The 13479-nt window shown below is 40.2% G+C and overlaps 1 protein-coding gene across 1 annotated transcript in view; it reads left to right on the forward strand.

Moving 5' to 3' along the window:
• Nucleotides 1-13479, forward strand: part of LOC149276769 (selenocysteine-specific elongation factor-like) — a 68338-nt gene that overhangs the window by 351 nt on the left and 54508 nt on the right. The gene's annotated exons all lie outside the window — the stretch shown is intronic.

A 13479-nucleotide genomic window follows, 5' to 3' on the forward strand; every position in this document is an offset into this window, starting at 1 on the left:
CATGTCACTAGAATTTGCTGCATGATCACATCTCAGGTCTGTTATGGTGCATTTTTAATGTTGTGTTTAATGCTTCTGATGACCTTTTCTTTATCCCTGTGACAGTTTATCCTCCTATCCATGTGCAGCTTACCCCTGTCTTGATGAGCCTGACAGCTGTCACCCCCCCCCTTCCTTGTATATCTATGACAGTTATCAGACCCTTGTGTAATCCCCTTTTATTACTCTTTTGTTATTGCTGTCCTTATACCCATCACACGTTATACCTTCCCCGGCAGATTTGTATTAAACACCTTCCAACATTTTTGTAAGTTCAAAGGTTCTCCTGCTTGATAAGACCCAGGAAACGGGACTAAATTTAAAAAGAAACTCTGTGGTTACAGCTCATCACCTTGCACTGAGAGCAGGATGCCCTTTAACCCCACAGCAAATTAAAATAACGCTCTTTAGAGTGCGGCCGAACCCCGCAGCTTTCCTTAGACATAACACGTTTGGATGTGAGAGCTCGGTTTCAACTTGCGTATACTCTAGAACAGGGCCGGCCCTATAATGGGGCAGACTGGGGCAATTGCCCCAGGCGGCACTTTAGAAGGGGCGGCACTTTGCCGGCCAAAGCGCTTTTTTTTTTTGAAGCGGAGGAGAGAGAGAGGGGCACCGAGTGGTTTTCGCTTACCCTCTCGGCGCCCCTCTCTCTCTCTCTCCTCTGCGGCGAGTCTCCCTGTTCGGTCCCGGTGCCGGCTTGTAATGCAGAGCGCCGGAAGTGACGTCAATTTCCGGCGCTCAGCATTACAAGCCGGCACCGTGGCAGAGCAGGGAGACTCGCCGCAGGACTGTTTAAAGGTAAGTACCGGGGGGGGATCGTAGATTATGGCGTCGGCGAAGTTTAAAATGCCGCCCCCCCCCCCCCCCCGGCGTCGGCGGGGGGGGGGCGGCGTTTTAAACTTCGCCCCAGGCGGCGTTAAGTCTTCGGCCGGCCCTGCTCTAGAAGCAACGCAAAATTGAAGGTACTGTATCCCCGTATACATTCTTATGGAATAACTCTCTAGGAGTTGCTAAATGTTTATGGGATGGCGGTAAATACGAGAGAGAAGCCATAATAACATACTTGACTAGTGGTGAGAAGAAGTGAATAACCTTTGACATGTAGAAAGATTTTTTTTATTAAAGGTGTAATAGAAATCTAAAAAAAAGTAAATTATTTTCCCAGGTTTGTCCTTAAGTTAAACCGGGCTATTGCGTTCATGTTCCATCCGGAAATGAGTTATTTCGGCTCCAGCCTTGTCCGTCTATCATGTACAGTAATTGATGACTGTTAACCGTTTCCAATTTAGCAGTCGGTTCATGGATGGAGCTGCACAGTGTCGTCTACTCTAATATTCTATGACACCTGATCATCAAGCCGCACCAAGATTGGTTTTCCAGTAGTTGTCTCCCGGGACCTCTGTGATCCGACATGAGATAGACCATCTGCCGGCTGCCTTTTCACATTATGGGTATAGTCTTACAAAGGGAGATTTCGTTTTACCAGAGAGCCTCTTAAGAGTTCTTCTTAAAGTAAGTTCTCAGAAACTAACCCCCCCACCCCCCCAAAAAATCCCAATTTTTATGTTGTAGCTAAGAATGCAATAGGCCTTTGGGCTACTGTTGCAGGTATTCATGAGTTTGCCTATGGCTACATCCATTGTGATGCACACCAGGCAGGTGGATCAACAAGAAGCGATTATCGGATTGTGTTTGTTGTGCTTTCACATATTTATATACATAATGTGAGCTAAGCATGTGTTTGTTACTTGAAGCAACAACATTTTCCAAGATGCCTCCAGGCATCGAGTAGCAGAGGATCACAGGTAGGCGAGTGAAACATTGAAACAAGCGATAAAGTTATTATTTATAGGAGTTTTTGTACCAAATATTACATATAGATTCTTTACAACCAATACTTAAATATAAAAGTATTGTGGGAGTTCCCCTTTAACCCATTGCCACCCAAGAGATAAATAAAATTTCCTATTGAATTAAATCAGTCAGTAGAATGACTCTCCTATATGTTAAGCCCCAGTTTTGGGAAAAATTATAAAATTAATTAGGTAAAAAACAAATGAATTCAGAGGATTTCCAGAGTGAAACTTTAGGATTAAAAAAAAATAAACTTTTATGGCTTTTTAAAAAAACCATATTGACTTGTTCATGAGCACACCTGGGACCGGCCTCCGGCGACCTGGGACCGGGCTCCGGCTACCCAGATCCCTTCCTCTTTGGGTAGCGGGTAGGTCTACTAACATTGGTGGTTAACGTGGCAGGAGTGGTGAGTGGGGAATGTAGCAGAGATTCTCCTCTGGTGACCCGGAGAAGCGCCAGAGAAAACCAGAGAGTTCCCAGTTCTGTTCATGAGTGATCCCTGATTATTTCAGAAAGCACAGAACCCATGATGTCTCAAAGCTTCTTCATTCAAATCTATCTTTAATTGTCCTCAAATTCTAGCTCAAACAATGCAGGTCTGTCTTGCGTTACGAACAATGCCTTATGTGACGTGTTGAACGTTCATTTGATTTACTATTTTATTCTTTTGTAACGAGACGTTTTGTAGCCCTTGTTTCAGAGTTTCACGGATACAGTTCTTGTTCTCGTTGCAATTTAATAGAATGACCACGGATTTGCTTTGAGTTGGTCCGGTTTCCCACGGAACATTTAACAAAACTTCTGGAGAGACAATGGCCGACTCTCAGCAGGAACGGGCCTCTCCCGAGTGGGTGCAGGTCACAATGACAAATCAATGGCTCCTTCTTGCCCGCTTGTTCATTCTTTTGTTTCCTTGCATGGATAAAAATGTAATCAGTCTCAACCATCATGTTTTATAATTATTCTCGGCTTGTACTTTCTGCCAACAACCCTTAAATATGGCAGAGGACTGAGACTCAATAGAGAGCGTGCACATTTTACTGACACCCCCTACTTGGCACCCGATGCTACTCAAAACATCTGACTGACCAAGGAACAGTCATTTATTTTGGTTTATTTCTACTTTTTGATTATTATTGAAGCTTTTTTTTTTTTTTTTTTTACCTTTCTGGGGTGGTGAGTATGGAAGGATAATTCTGTTTATAATAATAATAATAAATAATATTAATAAAAATGATATAAAAATTATAATAACAAAATAATAATAATAGTAGTAATAAAAAAAATATATATATATTCCCTTCTCATTTCTTAGAGCCCAGTCCTGCAAGATACAGGCCTCATGGTACATATTAGACTCCTAGTAGTGGATCAGGATCGTAAAGACATGAGCAAATGCTGAAACAATCAGTAATTGGAAAAGTCTGTTGCTTTGTTTCAAACCATTTATATGAAACGTAAAGAAGGCAGCACTTGGGACTATATCAATAACCTCATAATAATATTCAAAAAGGAGAAAGATGAATAAGCAGGCGAGGACGGGGGGTTTCCCAACAGTAAAACCGAACACCCCCTAGATTAGCTAAGACAAACACGGTTACGTTCACAGTGAGGCTTTCACACCATGAACGTCTCCTATGTGTCCCGTAAACTTAACAATGTCGACCAGTAAGAAGTGATACTTCAGTTGTGTCCTACTTTAGAACGTGAGGTCTGCACACTGGATATCTCTACTTGAGCACAGTTGTCTCAAACAAAATGTTTGAAACAGATCAAACCCATTCTTGTTTAAGCATGTAGGACCCCAGAATCCCATGATGCTTGTGCTGTCGAATGTCATTGTAACGTCTTGGCAATATTTTACTTCCGTCACTCTCGTCTGTCTTTCAGTCTGTCTACGTCTCCTGTCCTTGTTGATATGGGGCATGAAGGCTCCTGGTGGCGTAGGGCAGAGTCGATTGCCACCCAGTCCAAGCATGGCCAGTCACCCCCCAAAGTGATTTGACAATCTAACGAACAATTCTCTTGGCTCCTTTCCGTGTCTCGGTGATTTCTGCTCCTAAAATGACACGGTGTCTCCGGAGCGGCTGCCTGTAACAAATTAAGATTTAAATGGAATAAAGGGAGACTAAATCAATGCGTACGGTGATCTAATCTACAATATTCGTAGTCTGTATATTCATCGCTGCAGCTACTTCTTGGCTTGGGATCAGAGAAGGCCCTTGATTAGGGCAAACGTCGTGGGGTAACTCAATTTATACGAACATTTGTTGTTCATAGGTCATGTTAGCCTATAGCCCGGATGTCTGAGCTGCCTTTTATTTATCATTTATTTTTCTAATCAATAACTCGCCCTTTCAGTTAAGTTTTTTTTTTTTTTGTTTTGGTTTTTCGTTTTTTTTTTTATTTATTTCTTTTTTCGTTGTTAATCTTGTTTCTATATATGAGATTCTTTTTCTATTACAAAGAAACATAAGAACAAAAAAAATAATTAAAAATGTTCTATTTTAAATGTGTCCTGATTCACATCCATTAAAGAGAAAAAGGGGCAAATCCTAAAGATTAAAAATAAAGCAGCTGACATACATTTTATTAAAAAGAAATAATAATTTGTCATTATTTTCTATCCTTTTTCCTTGCTCTCTATTTCTTTCTTTTCTCTTCCTTTACATTTTTTTAAATTATCAATATATGGGGGAGCAATACTATATAGCGATGTATATAAACGATCCTATGAAGTTCTACAAAATAAGTCATATTAATCATTAAATCACCTCCAGCGTAAAGCAACATTTAATTTTCTATATTCCACCTGTAGAGTTTCGAGCTCTGCCTCCCAGCAGAAGTGGTAGAGGCTAACACAGTGAGGGAATTTAAACATTCAGGGGATAGGCACACGGCTCCTATGTTGCAGTTTTTTTTTCTATGTTTGTTAATTATATTATTTTATCATATGATAAAAAAAATACCCTGAGCAAGTAAAATAAAAAAGACACTTTTCTTTCTTATCATATCTCCCTAAATTTAAATTATTTGTATTATTTTGTTTGAAACCTGGTTCACGATTCGGTGGAAATCGTTAGGCGGGAGAGATAAGATAAATATATTAAGAATGCTGTAACGTTGCATAAGCGTAAGAAAACATTATGTGAATTCTATTTTATTTATAGTGTCAATCATCGACGTTGAACCGCATTGCGATTGCCGTTAGTTAATATCCTTGGGGGGCCCTGTCACTTATTAGAGCGTTTCGTCTGCATCTGGACCCTTCAGATCCTTATCCGGCGCGGCAGGTGCCAAAACAATAGAGGTTTTGTTTTTCTAATAACTATTTTTTTTCTCTTAAGGATTGATTTTTGAACTTTTAGCCCCTTAAGTGCTTCTGATCTGTCTGGATCTCAAATGGTTAACTCTCACCCTTCTATGGTGCGGACAATGTGGCACTGAAAGGGATTTAACAAAGTACGGAAGAGAAAGTTTATTTCAAAGGAGGAGAAATGATAGAACAAGAAGGCTAGAGTCTTAGAGGTACTGAAAGGGTGGTAGATAAGTGGAACGGCTTCCCAGCAGAAGTGGTAGAGGTTAATACGTCTGTGTTTTTTGAACTCATATAAGTGCCTGAGGGGACGAGATTAAAGGGAACGAAAGCCGTGGAGGCATCTGTATGTAGTGTAGGTAAGACGCACGGTGATGCAATGATCAGCAGACAGAGCCTTCAGATCAAGGGATGCGTAGCTTCGTCAGTGGAGTTCAGGACGGGGGCAGTTTAGGGAGAGGATTACCGGCAGAGTCCCCCGGTGAAGTTATATTTTCTTTCGGGGTCAGGCAGGAGGCGTAGCTGTGTACATACAGTGATACTGGAAGGGTCATACAAGCAGCCGTGCCGTCTTAACTGTATAGTACCGGTCAGCGACCAATGAACCATTAACCCTATCCCTGCCACAAGGGCATAGCTAGGCAATACTATGTGTGGAGCCAGCAAATATGGCACACTGTGCCTCCAGTAAAACACCTTGCTTAGTAAATTGTGTGTGTGTATGTATGCGTGTGTGTATATATATATATATATATATATATTAATTAAAATGAACTATAGGAAGAGGCTCGTAAGGACTGCCTTTTGTATATTTGTATCATTTTAGAAACACAAACTAATACTATACGTGTCTTTATCAGTAGAAAAAAATATTGGGAAATAGAATATTCATTTTATCTGCATGTTGGGATTGGGACTCAAATGATAACATTATGGGGGATGTGATTCATACGATTCCCTCCCAACTTTCAAGAAACATCTAAAAACCCACTTCTTCAGAGAAGCCGCACCATCTTAGCTGCTAGAACTTCCTTGTCATCGATACAACCCCCACAATACCTCTCACCCTTTCTCTATGCCTTATGTTTGTCACCCCATCTCCCTCTAGATTGTAAGCTTGCGAGCCGGGCTCTCTCCACCAAATGTATCGGTTTGTCTTAGTCTGTCAATTCTTGTCTTGTCATACCCCTTGAATTTATGTATTGTATTAAGCGCTGCGTAAACTGTTGGCGCTATATAAATAAAGGATAATAATAATAATTACTTATAAAGATGTTTCTAGTCTGTAAAATTTTTTTATTGCTGTATAGCCTTCTCACTTTTTATATAGGTTATTCTCTTCCCATTGATACGTTCGCTCTGCTCTATAGAAGTGGCCCCAAGTGGTCCCGATGATACGTGATATCAAAAAGGCGGATAACTGGAAAAAGTACATCATGTCCGTTACTAGACATTCTACACTATTATGCCCCCCCCCCATTGTATGAGTGCCCCTTGGCAGAGTTAAGACATTGGAGATTATCCTCGCATTGGAGAAGCATAACGGTATTGTTGTGCGTCACGGATCTGGGCACCAGGGGGCAGTGTGCTCTAGCTGTGTACCATTTACCTGGACAGAGACTTGACCTCAATCCTCGTTCAGCTTAATTCAAAGTACGTTTTACGCAAACCTTTCTTCCTACCGACATCTGAAGCCTGCCACCGGTTAGCTTCCAGATCAAGAAGGTAAGTTGGGTCCGTTTCATCAAAGTCTCAACATCTGTTTTTGTGATGAGAAGTCCTGCAAGCAAACACAAGCAGGATTTATTTATTTGTAAACAAATCATATTATGAAAGAATGTTACAATTTCAATAATCTGCTTTTGGGCAGTAATATCTAATCTGCTGGAAAACGTAATAATGCTTATGTAGCAAAACTCTCACAAGTCTCTTTTCAGGAGGGACAGCCCCTCTTACCTCCCCTGAAGCCCCTCTTTCCTCTCCTGATGCTCCTCTTTTCTGGGAGGTCGGAATGTTTGCTGGGTATGAGGGTATCGCAGGGTTCTACATCCCTTAAAGATGTATATAGAAATAGCAGGAAGTTTGGTTTTATACTATATATATATATATATATATATATATATATATATATATATACATACTTGCAGCCAATCAGCTCCAGCGCTTGTACGATGAACTCGTGTCGGAGGGCTTTCCTGCCACTGATTGGCTGAGTGGCAAGAATAGGTAACTATAACTGAATCGAGGGACAATTTTGATTCCCATCACTGCGAGCCATGCTTATTGTGCAATTTAAAACATATGTAAAGATTGTATGCCTACTCTTTACATATTAAAACCTTGAAATGTGAAGCATTTATTTTATATATTTATATATATATATATATATATATATATATATATATATATATATTATATTACAAATCCTTCTAATTCCCTAATAAGTAATTAAGGTTCTTTTTGTAATGTCCATTAGAGCCACAACCTGTTTTTATACCACAATAGCACAACTTGTTGCCCCTTAATTCCAAAACTCTGGACAGTTGGCAGGTGTGCCCCTGAGGCTAACATTCAGTCGTGAGCACAATGGCTCCATGGTTTGGGCAGCCGTTGCCATGTCGGCGTCAGAGCAAATTTACCTTAAACCTGACCCTCCTGGACCCCCCAGCGATGAAACGCAACGGACAGTAATTGTTTCCTCTATTGACATACGTGACGCCATCAAAGGCCAGTGTGGAAGTGACAAATCCCAGCAGAGTGAATCCGAGGTCAGACAGGCTTTGCAACCTGTTTATGGAATTGAGTAGGGCATATATTTTGTGTACTTTAATATTTATTTGTTTTCTTACTTCTTATTGTTATCATTATTGTTATCATTGTGTAGATCACTGGGATATCCACATACCCAGCAAACATTCTCTGAGTTCCTAGAAAAGAGGGATATCAGGGGAGGAAAAGAAGGATTTTTGTCCTAAAGAGGGACTCTTGGTATGCTGAGTGTTAGTAGCGGTGGAAGAAGTGCAATGTATGGCCTGGTAAAAGCATTAGGGAATATTTTATTAAGATGAAACTGGATCAAAGCGGGGGTAACGTGCTTATTCCAATTGCATTGTTCACACAGAAGTCAATAATCTTGCTTGATTTGATTGAAATTATCTCCTTGGTGCCAGAATTTCTGCAGTTTTGGCTTATAATAAATATAACCAGCTGGCCCTGGTCTTTATATTATTCTAATGTCCTCAGTCCATATTAACATGCTGGCAGTGGTGTTGCCACCTAGTGGTGAGATTGTGCTTAGCATACACATCTGGAACAAACTGTGGTTTGTATAAAAGGTTTATTTTCCAGGAACAGTTAGTGTATTACGTGATGGTGTTCCAGTTCTTGTTATCGCATTGTTGGGAGGCTATAAAATTGCACCAAAATCAAAGATATGGACATGTCTTATTTTAATCCTTAAAGTGCACTTCTGGTGTAAACCAAATTGATCCCTATGTGTTAACTGAATGGCCATATAAGATTATTAGTAACCTGCGTCTATCTTTGCTGACATTATAGACAATGCTGGACCTGTGGTTGGGCAGCCGTGGTCCTCCTGTTGCCCTCAGTGTTGCGGCTGAGAACAGTGGGATTTGTAAGCCTGCAGTAGCCCTCAGGCCGCTCCTGAGCTGGTGTTAATTGGCCCGCGGTTTAGCAGTTTGGGGTCTGCAGCGTGTGGAAGGCAGTAAACCTCTCTTTGGTCCCTAATGTTCTTGCACGGAGAAGTAGAGCAGATTGTGTTGAAGCAGAAGGCCACTCTGTCGCCAGCCTGTCCTGTCTCCCAGCCGAAACCCCCTCCCGTCAAACAATGAGCCCATTCAGACCTAACCAGTGTTTTCAGTTATTAAGAAAACACCGTCTCTGCTCGGTGACTTTAATCTTTAGGAATCTTTATTCCTGATTGTTCAGATACCCCGTCTCCATCCCACACCTCACTCATATGCATGTAATTATATGCAAAGATACATATACAAGCCCAAACGCAGAGGGCGTCCAACGTATTAAATAGTTACCTTATTGCGTTATGGCTTACACGTAGTGTCTCCTTTTAGGAGAGACGGTCCCTCTTTTGGGTCCAAATCCCCTTTTTCCTCCCCTGATGTCCCTCTTTTCCATGAGCTCGGAAGTTTTGCTGGGTATTAGGTTATCACAGGGTCCTACAACCCTAAAAGCCTCAATAAGGTGTATAGGCAGCAGGAAAATTGGCTATATACATTAATTATATTATTTTCTAAATGCCTTATTTGGTTACATGAATATCCTATCAACTGGTCACAGCCATTTAAAAAGTATCGGGGAAAACCCCACCCCTGGCCACGCCTCCAACCACACCCTTAAAGGGGAAGTGTCCCTCTTTTGGCCATTTAAAAGTTTGAATTGTAACCTTTACAGAGCGATACTACAATCTGTATTATAGATATAGAAACATTTATATAGGTTAATATACCCTAAACCCAATTTAACACACTAATAACGTTACTATTAAAATAAACTCTGGCCACGGAGAAAATCACACAGAGGATAAATGTTAGGATGTGTTTTTCATTTCTTCCAAAAGCATAAAATCAAATTACATTGAAAGGCTAAAGAGGTTATCTGTCGCTACCCGTGTTTATTTCTGCACACGGAGTTATGTTTTCTGGTTTGGCATGCTGCCTGTGAAGTCTTAATTGAGGTTCATATAAATACATTTGATGCTTTAAATCATCACTGGCTTCCCCGCAGAACGTAGGCCAATCTGTGGATATTCAACAATTTTTATATGTTTCTATTATCTGTTACACTTAAAACACGCATGCATATATTTATCTATATTGTTATTATTATTATAATTTTTGTATATTGGCAATATTGTCTCTGTAGACTAATCATTGCATAATCCAAAAAATCAAGTCTAAAATTATAAATATAAGAATTATGGCGATTAGAGAATGAATACATTTTATTTTTTGTATAGTATAAAAGCTACATATGAGCTAAAAAATGTGGCTACGCATTTGAATCACCAGTTGCAACAATTGTTCTCATTAGAAAAGGAATGTCCAAGTTTTTTCTGCAGTGGGCCACTTCATCAGAAATGCGTGCATTCATTTGTAATTTAAAGAAAATATGGCCCAAACGCCGCAACAATATGTAGTATTATTTATATGCATGGTGTATAATAAAATTGTAAAATAAAAAAAAAATGTAATCGCTTGTAAGCGGCATGATTAGGCTGCAGACATGATCGATGAGAATAACATGTTTGAGTTTATTTATTATTCAGATAGGTTGCGTAATGTTTAGATCACTCCTATTGGCCAGGAGTGATCTGATGATCATCCACGCACTCCTGACTGGCCCTGCAGCAGTTTGAGCTGCTGCAGAGTCTGACAGCTATTCACCTGAAGCACCTTTGACTTGCTGCTGAAGACATTTATTTCACTCTTTGAATGCTGGTACTCCATAGGAGCACAACATGCCCTGTGATTTGGTCTCCGCAGGCTAGTGGGGAGTGAAGACAGAGCATTAACCCATAAAACAGAGTATTGAATTGAAGGGGCTAACGCTGCACGATCGCGCTTTTGGGGTGATTGTGCAGCAGGTGAGGGTCGGGATGCTCCCGGCCAAGTAGCATTGCTCTCAGAAGCTACATTTTAACATAGGATGTATACGTAAGTCCTTAAAGGTTAATATTTGCCTCAATGCAGAAGAGAAAAGAAAGAAAAATGACAAAGAATAATAAAAAAAAATATTTACTATTTTTATTTACTTATGTTTTCATATCTAGAACCTAGGCTAGCCCTCTCACCAGCTCGCTATGGATGATGTGTTGGGGCCATCCTGGTAGCTGTATATTTTAATACCCCCCATATGGCCAGTGGTAGGTGTAGAAGATTTTACATTTGTTTCCTTAGTGTTCGGATCCACACTAGGTCTGATACTAATGTTGCAGCTTGTGCTCCTACGAAGCATGTCTAAACCTTACAAGTCATTTTGCATGTTGTGGTTTGTAAGGAAGCTCCACAGTGGCTTAGAAAATTATAAAATGAAATTAGCATTATTGCGGGATATTATTTTGTTTCCATTTTTTCCCTCTTGTGGTATTACATCGAGTGTCTTGGTGGAGCATCATTTACTGAGCATAGTCTGTTCCCAATTCCCCTTGATTTCTGAGGATTATCTTATTTCAAGGCTGGCAGTCATGGATGATTGGGGAGGAATAACAACGCAACAACTGTGTTTGATGAAGCCTCTGCTTTCAATCAGTAGAGGTTTTCTCCAGTTTGGAATTTCTGTTTAGCTGTTCAGATTAACGGGATCGTGCTGCTAAAAGATTGGTAGCAGCCGTGACAGAGGTTTAAAGCCACGTGTTCTGTTCTTCAGTGTGACGCTTGAAGGTGGTGCAAGAGAGTGCAAGGCTTGGGGAGTCGAGATGACAAACTGCAACGTTGTATTCACAATAATGTTACAACATGATGTGTTGACGTTTTTGATCAAGGGGCTTCTCCAAGGACAAGGATGTTGGTGGTGTTGGGTGCTTAAGATGACTTACAGGTTTTGGGATTTGTGTCGGTGTTCTGTTTAAACAAACCTAGAAAAAATGGAACGTTACAAACGCTTTTAGGACCTTAGAGGTTCCTTCTTCAGATGGAATATGAAGAAGAGACCTCTAAGTGCCAGAAAGCTTCTATAAAGCTTCATCTGAAGAAGGGACCTCTTAGGGCCTTAAAAGCCAATGCAACTTTACATATTGTTCTGTTAGCCCAATAAAATGTATCAACTTCACCTAAAGACTTCACTAGCCTTGAGTTCCGTTGACTGGATTTATCCTTGATCCTTACGTTTTTGCCCAAATTGTTTATTGGCGAGTTTATTCAAGGATGATTGACTCGTACTGTCCTCCATGGTATAGTCCTTATGTATTGTGAACTTAATATTCATTATGTGTTAATGGTTGGACTCATTAATTATGTTTATTGGATAAAGCCATTCTTTTGGATAAAATAAGATGAAATAGAAATTATATCAAGGGGGACTTGGGGCAATCGTCTTGAACGATTCTTTGGAGCGTTCCCCGTCTCTGTGTCCATCTGCGGAGATTAGCTTGCAACACAAAGCAATAAGCAACATATCTTTTCGGACTGGCTTCCAACAGACAGCATGAGGTCAGCGGCCCGCAGCAGTCCTTTAAAAGTTAAAAAGACTACGGATTAAAAAGCCAAGAAGGACTTGACGGCAGGTATAATGATGTCATATAAATTATGGAAAATAACCGCACCTAAAAAAAAAAACCTTTGCGCAGGTCAGACAAACGCCCCACCATCATCTGTTATTAGAGACGCGAGCCAACAACACAGATTTAATTCCTGATATCCCTCAATAAATAGTGACTTTTAACATGTGCTGTGGGTTTGGACTCGTTCCCTGGAGGCTTTTTTGCCAGATATGCCACACAAAAAATAGAAGAAGACCATTTGGGATCAGTGTCCTCCATAATAACTCCAACCTCGGGTTGTCTCAGTCTGTCCATTCTAGTCTCATCCTATCCCCAAATATTGTTGGCGCTCTATAAATAAAAGATAACAATATAAAGTCATATTTTAGGTTTGGGTTCCTTTATCTACAATTTGCTAGTTTACCAACAAACCTGCACAGGCTCGCGTTACATTAAAAATGAAGCGTCGGTCAAACAGAGTCCAGGAAGGTTTGGTGTTAAAGTAACATTTAGAATTAACGGGAGACTTACACCAGGCGGTTTATGTTTTGATGAGATTTAAGAGATTTTTAATTGATTCACCTTAAGTCGTCCCTTTTTTTTTTTTTTTTGTGAAACAAAAACCAGGACTCCGTGGTGTTGACCGATATTACTGTTTTTTTTTTTTCTAGAAAGGTTTCATTTTCTTTAATCCCCAAAATGCCGGTGTCAGCTCTTAAAGAAAGCTGTTTGGATTGCTCTAAGCGGGTCAGAGTACGCTATCTGTATTATAGGTTATCTGTTTGGTCAGCAGCAAAATGCTGACCTAATGCCCAAGACTATCCAATTCACCTTATCTCCTGATGACTTGGGCTTTTCTATTCTTCTTCTTCTTCTTTATGATTTATTCACCTAAATTGGAGCTTGGGGGGGGGGGAGATTTCCAAAATTAAAAATAAATAAACCCGTATTAAATCACTAAATATACTTTTCTTTTTTTGCCCTTGGTTTATCGGATCTAGAAATTGATGACGTTGTGGTGGGTAGA

The sequence above is a fragment of the Sceloporus occidentalis genome, unplaced genomic scaffold (assembly GCF_023333645.1).
Source record: "Sceloporus occidentalis isolate IW3139 unplaced genomic scaffold, rSceOcc1.0.p SCAF_225, whole genome shotgun sequence".
In the NCBI taxonomy this organism is placed as follows: Eukaryota; Metazoa; Chordata; class Lepidosauria; order Squamata; family Phrynosomatidae; genus Sceloporus; species Sceloporus occidentalis.